The sequence below is a fragment of the Python bivittatus genome, unplaced genomic scaffold (assembly GCF_059951505.1).
Source record: "Python bivittatus isolate LINGU-HERP-01145 unplaced genomic scaffold, Pbiv_v1 ctg000080_np1212, whole genome shotgun sequence".
Taxonomy (NCBI): domain Eukaryota; kingdom Metazoa; phylum Chordata; class Lepidosauria; order Squamata; family Pythonidae; genus Python; species Python bivittatus.
The window spans coordinates 39,284,581-39,305,282 of NW_028277035.1; the positions used below are offsets into that span (position 1 = coordinate 39,284,581).

Here is a 20,702-nt window from a genome sequence, read left to right on the forward strand (position 1 = left end):
TGAGCTTCAAAGATATTTTTGAATCAACTGCAGCAAACAGAAATTGTACCAATGCATATTTCAGATCATGCTCCATTGATTTTAGGATGTAATTTAGATGGAACCATCCCATTTACTCATTTTTGGCATTTGAATTCCAACCAAGTGAAACAACATTAAGCTCAGGTTTTGACATTAAAAAAAAAAAAATTAAAATGGTGAGAAGCAATCATTGTTAACAACAAGATAGGACACCATGAAGGCAATGATAAGAAGTGAGTGTATAAGCCAAATGATCAGAATTAAAAAGAATGTTATGAAAGTCATAAATGCATTACATTCAGATATCAAGAACTTATGAGTAGAATGTAATAGAACATAAATATACTGTATACAAACAATCACAAAGGAAAAGAGCTTTTAGAAACAGCTAAAATTTCTACTTTATTTTTATTTTTAAAACAAAATATTATGAAGTTGGTACTAAATTCAAGACTATTAAAGAAATTCAAAAAAGAAAAAAAAGTTTGTAAAACCAGTAAAAGTTACTAAAGGTCATAATATTTCTATACACATCTACAAATCCAACAGTAGAAAAAGTACTTAGATGAATTGAATCTTCCAGAACCATCTTCAATGGATGCCCAAAAATTAAATTCCCCATTCTCGGAATCAAAAGTTTTCAAAATGAAAAATCCCCATGAATGGTCTGAATGGTTTATTGGGTGAATTTTATATAGAATTTAAATTCATACCTGAATTTTTATTAATAAGTAATGTATTACTTCAAATGTATCCTTGTCCACTATCCTAGTTCTAAAATAATTTTAATCCCCAAATCAGGAAAAGATCTGCTAGAATTAACTTTTTATAGACCTATTTCTTTACTTATAGACTAAATTATATCCCAAATTACTGCCCAATCATAGGAAAGTAAACTTAAACTAATCTTTGGAAAAAAATATATGATGTGGGAGATGAAGGCTATCAGGAAGGAGGGGGTGCATTCCAGGAGGGGAAAGGAGACAAGAGGCAACACAGTCCACAAGGGGAGCGTGAGAAGAGTAAGAGATTCAGGATAGCCACTCCCTAGAATCTCCCAGGGTATATCCACTAGTTGCTGTAGTATAGATTTAGTATGGCAAGATTCTGTCTATAAGGTGTAAGCTAACAAAGGAACTGTACTAGACTGGACTGTTTCATCGTTGTTCTTGGGCTGGACCTGACTTATTATTACTACTACTACTACTACTACTACTATTATTATTATTATTATTATTATTATTATTTCAATTTATATAGCCATCTCACCACAGGCGACTCTGGGCGGTGTACAACAAAGCTAAAAACAGTAAAATACATTAAAAATATATAAAACAAAACAAAGAATAAAAAGAAGTTAATACTGGTGCCTATCAATCAGGTTTTATTCCATAAAGAAATATCTCTAGCCCCATTAAGAAATTGCTGAATATTTATTCATTATTGTAAAATTAATGCATCTCCTTTGTCAGAGTACCCATTAGATATCATTAAATTTGGCAATCATTTTCTTGGTATGGTTGATCAGATTTATACTCTTACTAACTCTTACCAAAAAAACAAAAAAACAAAAACCAACGAGAAGGTTTCTTTACCTTAGAAAAAGGGTAGCTGAGCAGGGATATAATCAAGGTGTATAAAACTTGCATAGCACGGAGACAGTGGAGAAGGGGAAGGTTTTCTGTGCCAATCATAACACTAGGACTAACAATCATCCAAAGAAGCTGATTACTTCACACAATGCCACTTCTTCACACAGTGAAACCTATGGAATTAATTACTACAAAGTGTGTTGATAGGCACTATCTTTGATGGCTTTAAAAAGAGATGGAATAGATTCTTGGGGGACAGGTCTTTCAAGAGCTAAGTCTTAAGACAATGCTATTGTCTGTTGGGGATAGGATGCCTCAAAAACCAGCTGCAGGGAAACAGTGACAGAAAAGAGCTGTGTTCCATCTCTTGTTTGCATAAAGCATAAAGAGCCATCCAGTTGGCCATTGTGAGAAACAAAATATTAGACTAAGGTGGACCTTGCCCTGACTGCCTGGGGAACATGAAAAACCATAGGCCAAACCCTCAGGAAAACCAATATTTGTGATTTTTTTGGTCAAGAATCTAGGTTTCGCTCAAGAAGCAAGACAGCCTCTCATAAACCTTCCAGCTTCCTACTGAGAAATGGGCAAGATTGTTGAAATCCTGGACTGTTCAACTTCAAAAGTTTAGGGAATTCCCTTTTTCTTGTCCTGCCCAGTCAAAGAAAAGAAATGAACCTTTGTGCAGAAGATGCCACATGAATATCTATTTTGGTTTTCCTTCATATTCAAGCACTTCAAGAAAAAGAGTTTTGAGGACAAATATTATGGATTATGGTAGTTTTGGATGAAAGGGTCTTGTCTTGACATGTGAACCTAGAGATAGGAAAATTGCAGTTTTCCCCCTTCCTAGTTCAAGTTTTCCTTGTATTAAAATTCTTTAATTTATCTACCTGTATTTATGCACTTAGCAGTCACAACAGTGCCCTTCAATATGATACCATACAGACAAAACTCTTGTCTAGCTATTGTTTATTGATTTATTCATTGGATGTTATTAATCACAATTGTCTAGTAGCTAAAACAATGATTTTCCTTACAATTTGGAATATTGATTTAATTTATGCATTTATTGTCATTTGTTTGCTGCTTATTCTCATGACCTTGGTAACATACAATAAAGACAATAAAATACTCATAAAAACAAAGTCAGTTAAAACCAATAAATACTGTTAATAACACTGTCACTTCAAATTCATATATTAGTAATGATTTGACTGAACATCAAACAAGAGCAAGCCAGCAAAATAATGTTTAACTATACATCTTATTTCTCTTAGCTAGAAATTAATTTGAATCAGATTTTGGAATAACACTCATAAAGAACAAGAACATGCAAATAAAATGGAATGTAAAAGAAAAGAAAACAATAAAATGGATGTATTTTATAAAACTCCCAAAATGTTGCTTTCACTTCTGAAGAAACTGCAAAGAAAGATCCTTGTGATACTATGTTATTGCTGCAAAGAGTGAAGCTGCTGAAATCTCAAATCTACAGACATCTCCCCTGCTGTTGTTGTTTTTTTTTTAAAAAATGCCTTTTTAAAGTATGCTAATTGTTGTTCTTGATAACTGAATTCAAGATTGAATATGTCAAAGTAATTTGAAACAGTGCAGAGGAAGACATTTTCATTACATAAGTCAAGAGAGGAACATTTATTTTTAGCACTAAAAAAGTGAATTGGTACTTTATGGAGTTTTATGGTAAAATATGAGCAGGTTGTCATTTCAGCAGATGAAGCAGGCACCAGGAGTGAAATGGCAGTGAAAATAAGTAGATAACAAATCCCTGAAACATATGGCCCATGCACTCCATCTTTCCACGAGAGACAGCCCAATAAAAGTTGAAGATAGAAAAGGCAAATAAAATTGATAATCTTCCCTTAGAGAGTGATTCAAATAAAACGGGTGTGTTACAAGTAGCGGTCCAATTTACAGTTTCCGTTTCTTTGCCATTTTATGACCATTCACGTTATTCTCGTTCATGCAATTCATTATGCTGCGATTAATTCCAAGGATGAAAAAAATCAAGAGCTGAATTAGATAATAACAGGAAAAAATGAACTGATGCCCAGGCCAGTTGCTACCCCACACACCAGCTTTGAGGGGGAGGCTGGAGAAATGGTTCAAACCAACCCTAGTTACAGGGCAGGCTGTGCCAATTGTGTGTGTGTATGTGTATGCATGTGTATAATTATGGTGTGTGGGGGGGTGTAATATATATATATATATATATATTCTCATAAAATAGTGCAAAAGGAATAACTTCTCCCTTGAGCTTGATGAAGAAGAGACAACTTTAAATTATTCTTAGCTATCTTTCTTTCCCATGCTTCCTCTAAGAAGCTCAGAGTAGTGTCTCTAAGGTTTCTTCTCATTTTTCACTCTGTCTCAGACCCAAGGTTGAGAGTAGGTTGTGTGTGGTTCAAAGACATTTATGGAGAAATTCTAGTTCCCAGGGAGGTCAGCTGAGAGACAGTAAACAGTCAGGAGGGGAGAGAGACAGGCTGACAAGGACGGGACTTTGGAAAAGTACTGTAGGCAGCCTGATCCCTCTTATGTCCTGAACAGGCTCAAAAACTATACCAACCTCAAGATGGCATTCTTAACTCCCTTGAAAAGAATTTGGCCAAAAATTGCCTCTTCTTATCTGCAGTCATTGTGGCTCAGCATCCTTGGAATTAATCGCAGCATAATGAACTGCATGAACGAGTGCAATGGTGCCTTAGCTTCAGACACCCACCCCCCACCCCACCCTGTGTTCAGGATTGCTCTGCCAATGAATAAGAGTGTATCTGATCCCTTCTACAAGCTTGAATGACCCTTTTATTCTAAGCAAACATTCTGCCCAATAAAAGTGGTTCACAATATGTGAACAATATTCAATGCCTATCTGGGTACTTTTGAATAAATGTATGTATGTGCTTGGCTGCTCCTCTAAATCATTAATCAGGGCTACATTTTAATTATGGGTTGCAACTACTACGCAGACAATGATGGCAATGTGCCTGAATCATAATTTCTACTTAACTGGAGATCCTAGCCAGCTGCAGGAATTTTATAGTTCTCCAAAACCAGGTTGAACTTGGATTCTGGACTGTGAATTTGGAATTAATTTTAACATCCAACCTCAGCGTTTGGAATTCTTTTATTTATTTATTTTCCCTTCTTTCCTCCCTTGCTTTACACTGGCTGTTTCCTATGAAAACAGTCCTTTTGGCTTGTGGCCTGCCAGTGGTCAAATGTTGGAGCGTACCCCAAAGATGCAAGCAAGAATTACCTCTTTTTCTCTGGAGGAAGAGAGACTGTGGACCTGCATTGGGTTTTGTTTGGGTATTAAAAAGATATTTTGGTATTTGATTCTAATATCCTATCCCTATCAATGGTTCCACTATAGAGTTCTTGTTCCTTTTGAATCTTTGCAACATTTAGTTTGAATAAGAGTCCCCATAGAAGTCACTTGGGCTGAATTTGTATTACTACTGGCAAGGCTTATATGCAATTTGTAAAAATATCACAGTGACATATGAACTAAGGCAGTGTTTCTTAAAGTGTGGTCCTAGGGCACCTGAGGTCCCCCAAAACCCTCTCAGGGGTCTGCGAAATCAAAATTATTTGCCAGCCTATGTTGAAAAATAATGTAATATTAAAACCCCATCAAACAGTTGTGAGAAGTGATAGTGGCAATGAATGTGTCAATTTTAATTTGTAACATGGTAAATATTGATAAATATAACCCATGCAAACAAAAGCTCTTTTGGGGTCCTCCATAATTTTTAAAAGTTGGAAGGGGTTCTGAGAGAAAAAAAGTTTAAGAAACACTGAGCTAAGGTAACATGTGATGAAAACCTATATATAGGATCAGTTTTTGGAGACTCTTCTATATATACCATCCGAAAAAAGTTAAAGCCTCTTCTGTAGTAGCTCCCAGACCACTGAGAATAGGTTTATGCAAGTAGTTATAATTTTTTACCGTGTCTGGCCTTTTCAAGTAAACTTAAACAAATTCACTTTCTTCTCTTTTTAAAAGAGGTAGTTTTCTCCTGCTCTTAATTCTGCTCATTGAGGTTTCAAATCTGTAAATTGTAGATTGCACTGTGTACCCTTTTTGAACCACTCAGAAATGATTAAATACAGAAATCCAAAGGTAGTCACATATGATTATTTACACCAGCATCTGAAAAGGATCACTTTGTGAAACATCAGCAACATTTGCAACCTACTGCATATATGCTTAATGGAACTTCTACAATTGTCCCATTTCCATCGTTTGGCTCAGTTCCAGTCAATGCATCAGATTTCATATCATCGCTGTGACTGGGTTCACACATCAGGCCACAATGGTTTTTTGTTTGGGCTAGCATGTTGCGTGAATTAATCTGATCATGTTTTATTCAGTACTATGATTAGCATGGTCATGAACCCAATCTACATTTTCTGCTGTGCCTCACTGTAAGGTAACTACATTTCGGTATATTACTTCTAATGAAACAGAAGCAGCCAGTGAGTCTCTGCTAAGTGTTGACTTGGAGCACGGAAACTGGAATATGTACTCTGTGCCCTTGGAACCAAAAACAGAAATACTATAGAACTCCAAATTGGCAGGAAGATTATATGGGCTCTATCACACATCCGGTGCCCCAGGCCAGGGCACAAAACCAAGTTTTTAGGACCTTGCAAAAGGCCAGCAGGATTGAGGTGAACCTAATCTCAGATGGAATGATGTTCCATAGGGTGAATGCTCCAGCAGAAAAGGCCCTCCTTAGCACCCAGAGCATGCTTCTCCTGCCAGACCCGGTAGGACAGGTAGAAACAATTGGAGAAAGAATGGAGGACAACTGCTGTTATCCATATTACTTCCACGTCTAACTATGATAGTTTGCAGTCAAATAGTTGTGTGCATTTCATTGCAGGTTGGAAGTAAGGATGGCTCAAGCTGTTTAATGTAATGGCTCTCTGCCAAAGCTGGATCTTTTGTGCATTGACAGATTTCTATTATATACATGGAAATCAGCACAAGACTGGTTTTGTACCCATGGGTGCTGTGGGTAAGATGGTTATGACAACAATTTCTATTAATTGTTGGAGGAACAGAAATCTGTTTTGCATGTCCTTAAGGAACTCAGCTTCATTGGAACATTATCACATTTATTTTGGAGATAACCATTTGCTTTGTGTTACAGGAGCCATTCTTCACTTCTGCAACTGGAATGTCACACAAAATTGTACATTTTTTTTCCCTGATAGAGGGAATATTTGCCCTTTCAGTGGCATGCAAAGGATCATTCTACAGAAAGTAGTTTGTCAGACCAGGACCCATACAAAAAATGATAGTGTTCTATTTACATTTTCTTTTTCAGCATTTCCCCCTTCCTATCATATTCAAAGTTAGGTCTCTGGAGGTGGCACTCCCAATTTTGGAAGTCCACCTCTTCCCTGGGACCTCTGGTTGTGCATCACTGATCTAAAGAATGATGTTATAGGATGAAGTACTAGGTTAACATGGGAGTTGAAGAACTAGAATGGTCAGTCTCCATTTTCTGAATTGTTTAAGGGGGCCAAGTACTGGGTTTATGTCAAAACCAAGAAGGTTTTAGTTATCTGTGCCTGATCAAATACCTCTTGTTGATGAGAACTGGGATGCAGGAGCACAATATACATGGAAGCTTGAACAGGACAAACATGAGAGATATGATTCACAAAGAAAAACTATACTTAGTTATAGCATTACCAGAGGGCTTCTTTTGATACAGTGAAATGTACCCAGCAATGGCAGGCACAGAAGTGTTACAGATGTTATCTGATGCCAAGTCTTGCTCCATACATGTTGCTGCTTAAAGTAGGTTATTGAAGGGTACCCTGACTTTTCCTAGATAACTTTTGGCTAATACATTGCATGCACCAATACCCTCTTGATCAGTGCTTATGATGTCCAGGTGTTAATCCTAATCAATTTCAAGATAAAATGTTAATTGACAGGAATCCCAAACCTAGCATTTCAAATGAGTCAAGTGTGAATCGAGTAATTTATTTATTTATATTTATTTATACGTTCAATTTATTCTCCGCCCATCTCCCCCCAATGGGGAACTCTGGGCAGCTCACAAAGTATATATAATCCTAACAGTGACAAATCTTACAATTACAAATCCTACAATGCTATATATATTGCACTATGTGACCAGCAGTGGTCACTGGGGGGTCATCCGGGCTTTTTCCTCCTCCGAAGATCTTTCTCGCCACTCGCATCGATTATCACTCGTGCCGGCTGCATTCGGAGTTTGGCCAGCATCGGTATTTTTCTCCCCCGCACAGCACCGCCGGTTCCTCCCATCTAAACAGGAGTCCCCATTGATCTACTCACAGATGGAATAGCTTTCGAACTGCTGGGTGGGCAGGAGCTAGGACAAGGGATGGGAGCTCACCCCGTCCCACGGAGTCGGGCCCGAACCGCTGGAGTGCCAACCATTTCTGACCGGCAAACTCCAGCGTCATTAAGCCCCTGCGCCACCGCGTCCCATGCCTAAGAATCATTAATGCCTAAGAATCAGACACCTAAGATACAGAAGATACAAAATAAATGTCAACAGAACATAGAATGGGTGTAAAGCATTTGAGGTATTTACCTATGAGTACTTTATACTTCAAGACTTTATATTTCCTACTCAACCCATAGATAATTTCACTGAACTGGCCTACCCATTTCTTTCAGTGATTTATAGATCGATTAAATGATTTGCAAACTTTTGACTTTACATTTGCAGTCACTGTACTAACTCACACATATTGTATATACATGTCCCAAATGCCTACTTACCAGTAAAATGGATAGTTTTGCAAACCAAAATTGTCAGGAATAATTACTAATATCAAATAAAGTATTGTAATTAACCCAAATTAACAAATGTGGAACATCTGTTAAATTGCTTTAGAAATGAACACTTGGTGTAAATATAAGGGACAATCAGCACTGGCTGAACAGCAGTCTTAAGGTACTAATCAAATCACAAAATAGACCTAGAGAACATCAGCATCCTGGCATGATGTAACATATATTAACCCAGAATGATGGGAGAGACAATAGAAATGTATAAACATCCCAATAATTTAAATAAGGAGAAAAGTTATCAGTTGCCATTTATACAGTGGTCATAGCATTTCTGTTCACTGAACACAAGCAATACAGGGAGACGTGACATCTTTTGCCGAATTCATTTTCAGATCTGCTCTGACGAAGTCAACACCATGGCAAGCCAAACATCAGAACGCACATATATTCATATTCAGGGCTTCACACAGCATCACCTAGAAGTTATTGTGCCAATACTTTGTTGTTATTTTTGGAAAATATAACTACAAAGTATTGGCACAATGACTTCTAGGTGATGCTTGGAAAATATTACAATTGAAAAATCAAGATACAAAAGGAACTCTGCTGTTTTAAGTAAATAAGTAAATGAGATCTTCCTTTCCCAGTACTACAAATTTTCTCGAGTGACCAACTGAATTTTTTTTTTAGCAACAAACTAGAAATCAAGATGTTAATGCAAAGAAATTCCCAATTTAAATGCCAGGAGATACAGACACAGATACATAAATGGCTGCTAAAACTTTAATCCTATGTTCAGTTACTTTGAAGCAAATTTCACTAAAATACATAAGATTTTCCTAAGAAACAAAAAGGTGAGAGAAAAGACTGCAACACTCACTCCCTACTTGCCCTTAGCATGCAGGAACTGGAACTGTTTTCCCAAGCGGTGTGCCCAGCATTGCTCATTTTTTAGAAAGATCTCTGGAGATTATGGGGAATGCTTTGGACTATGGGAACTTGGGCTTTTGCCCAGTCCAGAGCTCTTCCTATAATCTCCAAAGATCTGTCTTTCTTCAAAAATCAGCCAGGCCTTCTGCTTGGGAAAACAGTTCCAGTTTCTGCTTGCTAAGGACAAATAGGAAGCGAGTGCATTCCCACCCCATGAATATTCAGCTGCACACATTGATTGGAACACAAGACTTCCCTGTACACATCACTGCGTAGGTTTATCCTTTCTTACACATATTGCTAAACAATAATATATTTTTCAAGTTTAGGGTCTAAACCAGCTGTTTTGCACAATTTGCCACCTGGAGAAGGCTGGTCCACCAGTCTTCATGAAAGAAGTGGCTCTATCTGACTTGCTTAGGGACTAGCTCCTAGTGGGGTAATACTCCAAACCATCCTGGGTCTCTCTTTCCCATTTTTACTGTCTGTCTTTCATGGCTCACTTAATGCATACCCATTAGAGGGAAGGGTTCTTGCCAAGTAAGAAACCCCAAGTGACATAAATCCTGAGGGTGTCAAATTATACAAAGTGAAGCTGCATGTACTATAGCAATAATCCCATCCTTTTTCCCTCCAGGAAGATGAAGAGTACATTACAAAAGAAACTGGATGAGGACTCTGTGTGTGATGGGGAGCCTAACCAAACTAATGAAACATGTGTGCTCATGCATCACCAGCATCACAGTTAATTATGATAAGCACTAAAATTTTTGGCTGCCTTGGAAGGTCCCCAGTGTTTCCCAATTAGAATGCAGGGAGAATACAAAAGGGTTCATTAAGGCAGATATAGCACGTGGGGACTGGGAAAGGTCTAAGGAAGCTCACCAGAAATTAATGTACTATTTACAGGACTGATTAGACTCACTACTAATCAAAACCAATGAGAAGTGAAGAAGTACCTCTTCTCACCGAATCTATATTCACATGACGTTCTTCGTTACTCACATATAGGGTACAGTTCTGGTGAAAAAATTTCCTTTTGCATTAGAGAAAAAGGGACTTTTGGAAAATATATCTCCAAATTTGCCAAGGATTCTTTTCTAATGACCATGGTACCCAGGGAAGTAGTGGACCAATGCATCTGAAAGCCACCAGGTTAAGCATGTGGGTCTTCAGCTTTCAGGATCTTGCTATAGCGCTTGGCCCCATATATTTCCCCCATTCCCAGAGGTATATGGTTCCATGGTCTCAGGCATTTCCTTTTTCTAATAAGATAATGACAGCAGCCTCTGCAAAAGGAACAGAACTGCTCAGGTAGTAGTGTTATAATATGACATAGGGATAATTAGGGAAGGTATTTACCCAGCCACCACAGCAGCAGCAGTACTGTTTTTTTTTGTTCATTTGTTTGATTTTGTTTTTTGGTTGTGTCATCAGTTTGGCATGGTTCACCCAAAGAGATTCCAGTCTCGATGAGCTTATTCTTATGAGATCCCTCCCCATATCAGATGTCTACTACATGTATGGAGATTATGATTTTCTTTTTTTTCATTTCCCACCTTTGAGACAAATCCACTACTACTCCTTTTCTACAGATGCAGCATGTCCCACATAGCCAGAGCTCCAAAAGTATAGTGTTCTTTGGAAATCAGTCACAATCCTGTTGCTGGAACCAATACCAAGAAGAGGACTGGGGTCTTCGGTTTGCTTTTCTTTTAACTTGCCCTACCCTATAAAAACCCAACATAAACTATTAGAAGATCACATCTTCCTCGTGGGACCTTGAGTGCAGATGAACATGGCTGCAGTTGTGAAACCCAGACTAAACCAGCACTTACTGTTGGAGGAAACTCATACAGCTGTGCAACTGGGAGAAAAAATGGGGACATACAGGGCAGTGGTGCTGTTTATGTAGCTGGATGCTTCAGCCAGCACTTATATACAGATAGGAACAAGATGGTGCTTTCTAGAGTTTGGGGTTTCAATTCCCTTCTACCCCAAATAACAAGGGATTATAGGGGTTGTGCCCCAGAGCATTTGAAGGGCACAAGGTTGCCTATTCTTTATATCAGTGTTTCTCAACCTTGGTGACTATAAGATGTGTGGACTTCAACTCCCAGAAATTCTGGGAGTTGAAGTCCACACATCTTAAAGTTATCAAGGCTGAGAAACACTATTTTATACCAAGTGAAACTATAATAAGCCATGAAACATACTTGCTCTTGCCATTTGACTGGAGAATGCAGAAGCTATTTATTTGGCAATTGCACAGGTAATGAAAACAAGGCGACCATAGTATAGGAGTGAATAAGCTTTTATTCCTGCCCCATGGTGAGCCTTTCATGAGGCCTCTTTTTAAGAGCTTAATAACACATGGCTATTGTAAAAGTTATTGAGACTGATATTCTCCTCAGGGAAAAACGTGGGAAGAGGTATGTATTCTTACTTGGATTTCATTCAGAAGAAGTATCCCACTTTTGTAAGAGTTTAGTTTCTCAGAGCATCCAACTTCTTCTAATCACGTAGCAGAATTTATATTCCAACAAGGCAGGATGAATTCCATAATTGCTCTGCATTCCGGAGCGCATTTAACTGGGAATTAGCTGTTGTTATTTAACCCCCAAGGTCAAGCAATTTACAAAACGTACCAATAGTGTGTTAAAGCTACATATATTGATCAAACACTTGCCTTAAAAAAAAAAAAGGATTTTTTCAGGGCCAACCATTGTTACTAATCCCTGTATTTCTAAAGTGAGTATGTTCCTGAGGTTCAGAGCTCAGACCTCTGGGGATGCTGAACCCAAGTCACTGCCAGATACATCCACAATAAATAGAAATGATGTTCCCAGGCCTGGAGTTAATGTGTTTGTGGAGCCCCAGTCATGTTTTGTTTTTGTTTTTATTGTTAGGGTTGCTTTTTAGTCCAGGTCATTTTTATATATATTATATAACTCAGGTTGGTGAACATAGCTAATATTCCTGCCTCCTATTGTCCCCATAACAACAACCCTGCAAGGTGGGTTGGGCTGAGAGAGAGTGGCCCAAAGTCACCCAGCCAGATTTCATGCCTAAGGGAGGCCCAGAACCCAGTCTTCTGGTTTCTAGGCCAGCACTTTCACCACTACACCAAACTGGCTCTCTATTACAGGTAGTCCTTGACTTATGTCCATTCAGAGACTGTTCAAAGTTATAGCGGTGCTGAAAAAATGGACGGATGACTGGTCCTCAAAGTTCCAGCCATCGCAGCACCCCATGGTCACATGATTGTGATCTCAGCACTCAGGTGCCCGGCTCACGATTATGTCACAGGGAACTGTGGTCACGTGATCACCTTTTGTGACCTTCCCTGCCAGCTTTCCACAAGCAAAGTCAATGGGGAAGCTGGCAGGGAAGGTCACAAGTTGTTCTGGTAAGTTACTCCCGCTTTTTCTCCCACCAGCAGCACATAACCTTGTCCACACGTAGCCTCCACCGGCTTTCCCAGGGCCTCACCTGGACTCCCTCACCCCCCTGCACCCACCCCCACCCCACTGCGATGCCTCCACTCTCCTTACCTGGGACTTCTGCCTCTTTAACAACCCATGCATCTTGGGGTTACGACGGCAACTGGGACTGCCTGAGATTGCCATTGCTAAGCGATGCAGTCTTGTGACATTGCACTTTACGACCGTATCGCTTAGCAACAACAATTCTGGTCCCAATTGCCATCATAACCCAAGGACTATCTGTACGTTATGTTTTGTTTTTAAGTTTATTAAGTTTTAAAGAATATAATCTGATGTTGTGAGCTGCCAGAGTCTTCTGGAATGGGCAGCCATAACCAATTACATACATACATACATACATACATACATACATACATACATACATACATACATACATTTTGTGTCTGATCTAAATAGACAACAGGAATAGTCCTAAAACAGGCATCTTGTAGGTCAACAATTAGGTCCAGCATTTAATGTTGAGAGGCAGTCAACAGCACTTTGATTTTACTTTGCAATAAATCCTGTTTGGATTTCCAGTTTCTAAATCCAATCCTATTTGAATTTAGGACTGCACTAGTTAACTTCTTGGGATTGAAATTCATTGAGGGGGAAGTTGCTCTCATTTTCACTTTTTGTGGGTTCTCCAAGAGCCATTTTCTTTCTCAGTTTCAGTCTCTTTGGTCATATTACTCAACACTTTCAACTACAAACTAGTCAACAACATTTTAATGTAAAGCATTAAATTATGCTCTTATGATGAGTTGATGGTTCAGTAAGTCATGTGAACTAGAAAATTGGGTAGATAGCTATATGTAATATGAAGACACCTAGTGTCATGTCAGATATATACAGCAATAAGTACATCGTTCCAAGATACTAAGAAATCCAGTATTAACTTTTTAAAATTCAGACTGTGATTATAACAAAGAATATACAGTAATTTCCCCACTTCTAATCTGACCGTGACTCTACTGTGTATCAGATATGAATCAACACATCATCGATATCTTCCTGGAGTAAGCAGTATTATTGGAGATTTTTTGTTCTATAAATTTGCTTTTTTTCTCAAAAGATGTACTATCTGCATGCTGCAGAGCATCCCCTTTCTCTTGTATTTTATTCATCTTGAAATATGATCTTGTTATGCTTTTGATCCAAGAAAAGCAGCTCAAACAATGTTTTAACCTTGAAGTACCATATCACGATTCAAAAGGACAACATGTATAATAGTAAATGGGCTCCATCTCCAGAACGGAACCATAGATATGAATGCTAATACTACTTTATTATAAGGCTACAGTAACAGAATCTTGCAAATCTGAATGTGCTTCTCCCCTCCCTCCCTTTATCTTCATGAGAACTAGGGAGGGTCATGACTGAGATGCTTTCTCAAATTACATTTCTGCCCTGCCAGATTTCTTTTCTCTTACCCTTGCTTTGGTTGCAGCTCTTTCTCCTGTTCCTCAAGGTTATTCCTACTTCCCAATACAACTTGCCTCTATCTTCATAAGTACTATGAAGTTCTGGTTCTGTTAACAAAATCAGTATGATGTCCAAATTCTAATACCAACTTGTCATATATTACTTTATAACATCTCAATGCCTCAGCCAGTGGCAGCAGATGGTTAGTCTTGTTTGGGTTTAGAGCCTAAGCAAGGGAAGGTGTAACTAATATTTTGATAGGAGACGACCAGCAGCATAAATAACAATCCATGATAACATCAAAATGATTAAAGGTGCAACATAACATCATCACACAAATGATGTAACTTGCATCCTTGTGTTAAACACATGATGCAATTATATAACTGTGTCATTTACACAATGATATGATGCCAGTGTCATCAGTTCCCTGCCTCCCTTGCTCCCTGGTGGATGCCAAGGGAGGCAAATAACAACATGTACAAGGGAGTGTCATCACACAGATGCTGCCACTTTCATATTTATATCAGACTTCATGACACTGTTAGAGCCTCTGGAGTGAGACAGTTTAGAACACTTACTAATAAGTATTACGAAGGCTGCTGTTTACAAGAGTCTTCTGCTTTCCTACCTTGTTCTCAGAATGCTTGTTAATTTCTTTTGAATTTCTCTTGGTGATATTTTTGGACTTCCTTTGCTGATGAAAGTGATGCTATTGTTTTCTGCTGCCAATCTTTCCATCCCCCGAAGCTTCTCTGGCTGGCTACACCTGGCAATCTGAAAAAGTCAAGGGAAGAATTCCTTCAAAGTGTATTATGTCTTCCCTGATGAATTGAACTGAATTGATAATTGAACAAGAAAATTCAGGGAAGCTGCAGACCATGGGAGAAAGAAAAAGTAGAATGAAAGACACAGAGACCCCTCTAAGCTATCTCATAATGAAGAACAGTAAGTGCTTTCTACTCATAAAAAATGTCACCCAAATATCTTGTTCTTTGAAGTAATGTTTCAAACAAGTTGTCTTTAATCAAACTGAATGAAGACTGGAATGAAAGTAATGCAGAATTTATCTGCATGTCACTGGTATATAGGTGTGTGGAATAAAAATTTGAGTTCTTAGTCTTTCTGTCTTTCATCTGAAATCATTTCTTTTCTCAACTCTTCTGTTCACTTCATTTTTCCCCCCTTTGGGCTTTAATTGTGCTCTACTCTTTGTGGGCTTCCCACAATATTTTACATCTCCCCCTCTATGGGAAAAACTGTTTCATGCTATTCATTTAATAGTGTTTGTCTCCTGCTTCACTTGTCTGTACTGGATTAATTTCCTTATTATCATTGCTGAATATGGATAGTTTTTAGAATCACAGGGTTTTGAATAAGGATTCTGTGGTTATGAATTAAATAGGATAAGCAATAGATGGAATAATTTCCATTCCTTGTGTTCTGGGGGTGTATCAGTTGATGTGAAAATCGAACATCCACTTGGCACAGCACTGCCAAATTAGGTTCATTAAGGAAGATTATTGCTTCAGTATTGGCTGCTATTGGAGAGCAAGCGATAGAAGGACCATTGATCTTGCTTCATGAGGCAATTCATGTGTTCTCTACTAAAGCAATTTACTATGGCAACAATTAGAATATTGCCCTCAGGAGGAAACAGAGCCAAAGACATCACAAAGTCATTGAAGTCCAAAAGTTTCTGTAATAAACAGCAGCTTTTAAATGAGCTCAGAGTTTGCAGATGGAATATGTGATTGGTTTACACACTGCACTACATTGTGGTTTCTTTTAATCATGGTTTATTCAATAAGCCACAATTGCTGATTTATGCATCTACTAAATCACAAATCCCCCTCAAGCCCTGCTGTGCTGCCTCATCACGGCAGGGGGTGGGGGTAGAGTGTGTTTTTGGGAGGAATAAGTGAAATACACCAGAGGTGTGCACCAAGAGTTAATAGTCCAAGCAAGGTTACCCAAGGTATGAAGAACATCCCAGCTGCCTAGCTAAAGCAAGCAGGCCCTTGAGTTAGGCAACAATGATATAGGAAGATGTTGGAGGCAAACAATCACTTTAATGGCAACAACAAAAGCCTCAGAAAACAATGGTAAACCAATCTTGTATTTTACACCAATAGACAAAGTGTTCTTGTTGTGGGGAGAATAGAGAGTGGGAACATTATGTGCACTACTCTGAACTGTACAAAATAAAGATGGGATACAATGATGGTGATGATGATGATAAAAGATTCAAGGAAGATAAAAATGGAAACAGTATACTGAAATTCTGTAGTAGAGGTATACAGTACAGTAAAGATGTCAACATCCAAGATAACTTAGAAGATATTCCCTATTTACAAGGACCTCTAGTACTAGAAGATGAGGTTAGATCAGCCATTACCAAGTTGGAAGGCTACAGCAGCTAATGAAATATCTAAAGAAATATGGCAAGCAACAGAAGAATCTGTAAAGTTCTAACCAAACTATCCCAGCAAATCCTGAGAATGGCACAGTGGCCAACAGGTTGGAAGAAGTAAGTCCACATACCAAAGCATCTAAATATCTTTTCCAAGACTTTTGTGGCTGCTTTCCCAAGTGCTGGTCTGCAGCATATTTTTGACTGCTTTCTTTCTTTCTTTCTTTCTTTCTTTCTTTCTTTCTTTCTTTCTTTCTTTCTTTCTTTCTTTCTCTCATTCATTCATTCATTCATTCATTCATCATATTTATATGGTCTTATTGATATTTATTTTTAGTCCTTTTTTTTTCACTGTGCTCTGACTACTTCTGTAGGTATTCCATCACTTTCTGTAGCCTTCCAACTGTAATGGCTGATATAACTTCATCTTATAGTACTTGGGGTTCTTGTAAGAAAGAAATATCTTCTAAGATATCTTGGATGTTGACATCTTTACTGTACAGTATTTCAGTATACTCATTCCATCTTTGTTTTATCTCCTTTGAGTCAGTCACTATCTGTCCATTGGAGTCCTTTAGCATACCAATTTGAGGTTGGAACTTCCTTCTTAGTTCAGAGATCTTGTGGAAGACTTTCCTTGTTTTTCCATGTCTGTTTTCATCTTCAGTGTCTTTACAGATGTTATTGTAATAGTGCTATTTGTCTTTTCTAACAGCTCTCTCAAACTCTTCATTAAGTTCCGTTCTGAGATGTTTATCTTTCTTGACTATGGCTTCTCTTCTCTTCTGGCAATTTCCATGGTTAGTTCTGACATCCAGTTTGCTTTCTTCTCTTTCTTCATTTCTGGCAGTCTTTTTTCACATTCATCCTTAAAAACTTCTTTAAGTTCATTCCATGATTCTTCTGGTTCTCTATCAATGAGGTTCAGCACTTCAAAGCAATTCCTGATGTTCTCCTTGAAAATTGTGGGTATATGCTCAAGATTATATCATGGAAACTGACTGACTTTCTTCTTCTTTAGCTTAACTTGGAACTTGCACAAGGGCAGTTCATAATGTGTTCCACAGTCAGCACCTGGCCATATCTTTGATGCTATAACTGAGCTTCTCCACCTTCTTTTTGCAATAATACATCAATTTGATTTCTATGTACTCCATCTGGTGATTTCTGTGTATAGAAGCATCCTTTTGGAATGGCAGAATGGTTCTCCTACTTCATTCTGGTTTCCTAAGTCATATAATCCAACTCAATTTTCCTCAATGTTTCCAACTTTGACAGAGACTACTGCAATGCGCTCTACATGGGGCTACCCTTGAAGAGTATCCGGAAGCTACAGCTGGTTCAAAATGCAGCCGCGTGGACAATCTTGGGTACCCCAAGGATGGCACATATAACACTTCTGCTGCAGGAGCTGAATTGGGTGCCAGTTTGCTTCTGGGTCCAATTCAAGGTGTTGGTTATCACCTTTAAAGCCCTACATGGCATGGGTCCAGGTTACCTGAGGGACCATCTCACCCCCATTACATCAACATGTCCCACCCAGTCAGGCAGAGAGGGCATGTTGCGGGCGCCATCAGTGAGAGAATGTCAGCTGGCGGGGCCCAGGAGAGCTTTCTCTGCCGTTGCCCCTACCCTTTGGAATATTCTCCCTCCAGAGGTGCAGCAGGCCCCTTCCCTCCAGGTTTTTCGGAAAGGACTTAAGACCTGGCTCTGTCAGCTTGCATGCGGTGACAAGAATTGTAATCGATCCTGGGGGTGGCTGGCACTCTGATGACATTCCCCGAGCTGTTTGCCGATTTTAACATCCCTTGGAATTTATTTATTAATTATTTAAGATTGTTTTATATTGTATTTTAATTGATTTTATCTCTTCTGTAAACCACCCAGAGTCACTGTTCAATGAGATGGGCAGTAACAAATTTGATATATAAATAAAATAAATAAATAAATAAATTCTAGTCTCCAGTCACCAGCAGTATATCTTGCTTGCATGTTCTGTTGCTTTCAAACTGAAATTGATTATAAAATTCATCAACCTCCTCTACTGCATTGATGGTTGGAGCATAAACTAGGATGACTGTCATATTAAAGGATTGCCCAAAAAGTCTAATTGGTATTATTTTCTATCCATGTGATTTTCTTGGTAAAAATACACAAGTGGTTTACCTTGTCTTCTCCTGCACAGTATGGATTGATGCCTTTGACACTGTCATTAAACTGATCATCTGCCTTCAGCATCTTCCTAGATCACTGCTGCCCTATATAGTGCCTGCTTGCTTTAGTTGGGCAGCTGGGATGACCTTCACACCTTGGGTGACCCTTTCAGAAATATATACTCTTGGCATACACTCTCAGTGCTCTTCACTCATCCCTCCCAGGAACACCCCCTCCCCCTGCCGCAATGAGGCAACATAGCAGGACTTGAGAGGGCGAGGTTATATACAGATATTAAAACAATATATTTTAAACCTTCAATATATACGTGTATGTGCCTGTGGCTCCACAGTTGGTCTCCAAAGGCCCTCCAGAAAAGCTAGCCATGAGAGTGGGGGGAGGGGCATCTTTACCTCAGATTTTCTGTGCCAGCACAGCTGGGTTCCAGGAACTAAATTAGCAGTTGTAAATCTGCCACAGAGCAGAGATAACAAAGCCCAGCTCTTCTTGCTGCTAGCTAGAATAAAACAGGACAAATAAGTCCTTTTGCAGTGCCTCTGAGGCAAGCAAGGATGGGGTCTGGTGAACTATCAGCCAGGTAACAAATCCAAAGGAGAAGACAGAGACAAGGTCCAATGGAATCCAAGGTCCAAAACAGGCCATGCAGGCCATTCACAGGTCAGAACAAAGGCTTTGATAAGTTGTTTTCCACACTAACCAAGGGGAGTGACCAGAATAGCCATGTTGAGCCTCCATCCATCCGGTGCATTGCTAAGAATCATCAGCCTATAGTTACAGAATCGGCTCTCCTGTTAGCACTCATGTGCCTTCAAGTTAGCCTCTCAGATCAGCTTTCTGGTCCTGGATCTTCATTATGTCCTTCTGTCTATGACTAACTTGCTGAACTACTGAGTCTGAGTTACTGTCAGTGGATGCAGACAAGAGTCCTGTGAACTTGCCTAGTAGGATCAGAGTAGGATCACTGACTCCAATACTGCTGGAATCTCCAGCCACAAGAATGCTGCACTGGATACTTCTGGCTCTGCTTCTTCCCCATCCTCCTCATCTAAAGAGGTGTCCCCAGCAAGATTATAGCATTAGAGGGCAAACTGTTCCATAGGATGGGAGCTGCCATTGAGAATACTTTCCATTTGGCCCCCTCCTGGTAGATGGAGAGCCTTAGAAGTTCTCTCACTATCTGGATTGGTCAGGTAGAAACTATTTGGGAAAGACAGTCCTTTGGCTACCAAACCCTGAGCCATATGGGTATTTGGTATGGTATGGTATGGTATGGTATGGTATGGTATGGTATGGTATGGTATAGACTACATATTGCATTATATAGTAGCTTAGTGAAATGTATGGGGGCTCCTAGAAAGGCTTTGATTGTGCCATCAATCTTCCTCATCCATGTGAGAAAGATCCAGATAGCATCATCCACTAATGTTGTTTCCTCTTCTCTTTTTCCTTAATTGTAAAAAAAAAATTGTTAAGAGGGGGGAAGGTAAAATAGTGGCAAATAACTTTTGATTAGTAGGGCTAGGAGCTCTTCAGTTGTAATGAATCTTCCTTTAAACAGGCACCAAGAAATGGAGAGGGACAAGAGCATGCAAGTGTTCAGAAATGAAGCAAATAAGACATTCATAGCCCAGACAACAGCCCTGCTCAACATGTCCCAATGATTTATCATTACTTTATCATTACCAAGAACATCCTTGCCTGGGTCTCTAAAATTAATGGGAACATGAACACATCATCCTCAGTGTGCAGTTGGCTAGAAAAGGATGAAAACAAACCTTGGTACACCATGATTTCTATGCCTTGCTGCTTTGATTTTTGAATGACCCAAAATG

The 20,702-nt window shown here is 39.0% G+C and overlaps 1 long non-coding RNA gene across 2 annotated transcripts in view; it reads right to left on the reverse strand.

Moving 5' to 3' along the window:
- Positions 1-150: 150 nt before the first annotated feature.
- Positions 151-20,702, reverse strand: part of LOC148216672 (uncharacterized) — a 33,891-nt gene continuing 13,339 nt past the window's right edge. For both annotated transcript variants that reach the window (XR_015794800.1, XR_015794799.1), the window contains 2 exons: positions 14,914-15,059; positions 151-8,168 (listed from right to left, as the gene is read on the reverse strand). This is a non-coding gene — a long non-coding RNA (uncharacterized LOC148216672). The remainder of the gene's footprint in view (positions 8,169-14,913; positions 15,060-20,702) is intronic.